General features: G+C 29.9%; 1 pseudogene; it reads right to left on the reverse strand.

Moving 5' to 3' along the window:
- Positions 1-2,310: 2,310 nt before the first annotated feature.
- On the reverse strand, positions 2,311-2,952 carry LOC119570382 (annotated as a pseudogene).
- Positions 2,953-4,102: the final 1,150 nt, after the last annotated feature.

Consider the following 4,102-nt stretch of genomic DNA (forward strand, 5'->3'; position numbering starts at 1 on the left):
TCTATAGATTTTTTATATTTATTTTTCAAGCTTGCAGAAGCTTTAATTTATTTATTAGATACTAAATTTGTAAGTAAAAAATAATAAATAAAATGAAACTTCATGGTATTTATACATTTTGAAATTTTTGCTAGTTGTGAAAATTGTTATGGAAAAAATATTAATGGGGCAGAGGTATGACATTTTATATGAAGCTGTGTGCCTTTTTTTAAAAGTTTTCATGATAAATAGTACTGATAACTAAGATAATAAAAAAATTGTATTACGTTTTAAGAATGGTGGGTTATTGCATTATTTTTGTAGATGGTGAAAATGAGCATTTAAATATATTGAAATAAAAATCGGGCAAAGAGCTTTGCAGATTGTTATGAAAAGGGTTTATTATCTTTTCCTTATTTAGATGCTAGAGGTTTTAGCCTTTATACTTGTGTAAGATATTTGGATTGAATGGTTGAACAGAATGGGTTTAATTGTGCAATTAATATATAATACCAAGGAGTTATGAATTTGATAAATATATTTATTTTTTCATTGAATATCATCTTACAGACAATCTTAGTTTTCAGTCATGTAGGAGGCAAATATACTTTTGATCTGTGCTAAGGTTGAATATTTTATTGTAAGGTATAGGATGCTTTATATAGTTACAGGTTTTTCAGACCCTTTGGGTTCCCTGATGGCTGGTGCTAACAGAGTACAGTTGATGTAAATTTTGTGATTAGGGGATTGTTTGCTGAAAAATATTGGTCTGGCAACTATAGTGCCAAGAATTGTTTTTCCATTGATACTTCCTTATCTGTCACAAAGAAGGCTGGGCCATTATATGCTTAAACTGCAGCTGAAATGCCTCTCCATTAAATCCTTTAAAGTTATGACTGGAAGAAAAGGAGAGAGAGTATCCATTTTAAATTTTTACATCTTAACTACTTTTTTATAAAGTATGCAGTGCACTGGAGTCTAGGCCAGATCTTGAAAATTCTTGTATTTTCAGATTTTCATATTGCAGTTAGATTTAACTATTAGAAATTCTGGGTTAAAAATAAAATAAAATAAAATAAAAATGAACAAAAGTCCAACAAAAGAAAACATCCAAATCATACCTTTTACACCTTTTTTTTTTTTTTCTTTCTTTCTTTCTTTCCCTTTTTTTAGGAAAATTTATGGCAAAAAATTTTTTTGCGAAGTATTACACTTTTTTTTAGAAATATTTTATTTTAAATTTTTCAGATTTAAGATACCCTTTTTTTGATAAATGAGATGTACCGTATGAAAACCCAAATTTATTTGCACTGCTGTAGGTTGTATTCCCAAGTTCTTACAGTTCCAGTGGCTGATAGTAGTACCCCCTCATGGTGCTTTTACTTTGTTTGGTTAGACTTTTGGGAATAGGAATAGATAAAGTTGCATTGGAATTTATATATCTTTTTATCCCTTTTTGAACTCTTATATTGGAGGTATGGATTTCATAATTATATTTAATTTGATGTTACATGAGAAATTTGTGTTGGTCATATATAGTATTTTGAATATATTGATATTTGTAAATGCATAGAATGCTAAATATCAATGCAGATTTTTTTATTACACCACGATGCTGTGAAATATAATAACATGGCATCAGTGGACTTTTGCTGAAAAATACCAGCCATTATACTTTGATCAGATATGATAAAAGTGAATATGTGTGTGCTGATGTTTTAGTAAATTGGAGTGCATGAAAAAATTCTTTTGAGACTGTTGATTTGGAACATGAAAGGTAAGAGTCCCAAAATAAAAACAGAGTAGTAGCTTCATTGTTATATTTTTTGTTATTGTATTAATTTCCATAGTTTTTGTTCTGAAACCTTGAAAAAACACTGGTATGGGGGGTATTAACGTGTTTTAAAGTACATATTGGTATATTAAATAAAGTATAGTGGTCTCCTTAAAACTTCTTTTTTAAGCCATCCTTATATTGCATTAGTAATGACGTCCCGTTTTTCATTATCACATATGGAAAACCCTTCAAGGTACATATTTGAAAGAAAATGCCTACAAAAAACACAATGACGGGTTTGAATGTTACCTAAATTGTTTGGGAGATCAAAGCATTGTTTTATAGAAAATGTACAAGACTGCTATGGATATTTGTTTTAATTTTCATGAAGTTGTGCTTTTCCAAACAATAGTAATTGGCATGTCCCGTAATGATTATTATGTGAAATTTTATTCCTTAATTCAAAAACTGAGGGTTATCTAAGCAGTTATATATAATTATCATTATTATATTTTTTATATTAAAACCCGCTTCTCATACAGGACAGTGGTATGCTATGAAGAGCAGCAATAACCTTTTTCTCCATAAAAGGATTGCATATGTGTTAATCATCATTTGAGCTGCCACAAAGAGAGCTTCAAATCCAACATGCATTCGTTCTGTACAATGCCTGTTATTTCTGGTTTGAATATGGAGTATGCTGGTAATTTCTTTATATCCAGATTTTTGCTAAGAAACATGATGCAGTCGGACAAAGCAGCGTGGGAAACAGGCAGGAAGGAATCCCACACAAGACTCTTTGGGGGCAGGAGTTGGGCTTGTCCATTTAGAACCCATTCTAGTATGGCATTGGTCTGTTGGGTGTATTTACCATAGAACCTGTAATATTTAAATAGGAATTGCTATCTTTTTATCTTGTGTATATGTATGGTCAAAATGAAATTTCAGTTTTCTTAACTTTTGTTTATAGCCATGTAGGAACTTTTAAAGCATGCACAGCCTATAAATTCAACAGCCAAATATAACAGTGAAAAAGACTGACCAAAATCATGAAGCATAAATTCCTTGAAAGATCGGGGGGTGCCCCACACAACCGTGGTCAGTTTTTGACAGTGATTCAGCAAAGGGTATAAGACCTGCATCACTCCAATGGCAGTTGAGTCCACCTGGTCAATGATATTGCCTTTTACATCCATTAGCTGCCACGCACCTGTGTCTGACATTGCCATGAGATTAGACCCGAAGGGTTCCCTGTGACTTTAAGAGGCATGTAAGAAATTATTTTTCAGTTTATACCTTATTTATTTTAATTTATCTGGTTAAATTTATAATATATATGATTTATATTTATATATTTTAATTATTTTTTATTTATTAATTATATTTATATTGTTATATTATATTTATCTTTATATTATATATTATATATTTATATTCATGTATTTATTTATTTATTCATGTGTCTATATCTATACCTATACCTAACCTACCTATATATATATAATATATATATAATCTATTTTTTTATTATAATGTATTAATTTTTTGTGTAGATTAGTGTGAGTGTGAGGGGAGGTGAGTGTGAGTGTGAGTGTGAGAGTGGGTGAGTGTGGGGTGGGTAGAGTGGGTGAGAGGAGAGTGGGGGGGAGTGAAGTGGAGGGGTGAGAGTGGAGGGGATGGTGTGAGTGTGAGTGTGAGTGTGAGTGTGAGTGGAGTGTGAGTGTGAGTGTGGTGTGGGGGTGGTGTGGTTTTGGTGTGGTGTGGGGTGGTGTGGTGTGTGTGGTGTGTGTGTTGTGGGGTTTGTGTGTGTGTGGGGGTTTTTTTTTAAATTTTTTTTTTTTTTTTTGTGTGGGTATATATATTTATATATGAAAAATTGATAATATATTTTCTATATTTTATATATTTATTTTAAGATAATAATATATATATATAAAATATTTGTATTATATTTATATAAGTATAAATATAAATTCTATATATGTAATAATATATATTATATATTGATAATATTTCCAAAATTTATATTTTTATATATTTTATATAATATTATATATTATATATTTATATATGTTATATATTATATATATCTTATACATACTCTATTTTAATTTTATTATCTAATATATATATTTTATATATATAATATATATATATATCTATATATTATATATAATTATATATATATAAATTGTTAAATTGTGCAGCAGCAGCAGCAAACAGCAGCTGAGTAGTCCACTGCAGGATGTAGGCCTCTCCCAATCTTTTTCCCAAAATTGTCTGTCTTGTGTTTTTTGTTATCAGTCTTGGCCCCAATTTCGTTATTTTGTCACCCATCTTGTCACT

The sequence above is a fragment of the Penaeus monodon genome, unplaced genomic scaffold, assembly GCF_015228065.2.
Source record: "Penaeus monodon isolate SGIC_2016 unplaced genomic scaffold, NSTDA_Pmon_1 PmonScaffold_2542, whole genome shotgun sequence".
NCBI lineage: Eukaryota > Metazoa > Arthropoda > Malacostraca > Decapoda > Penaeidae > Penaeus > Penaeus monodon.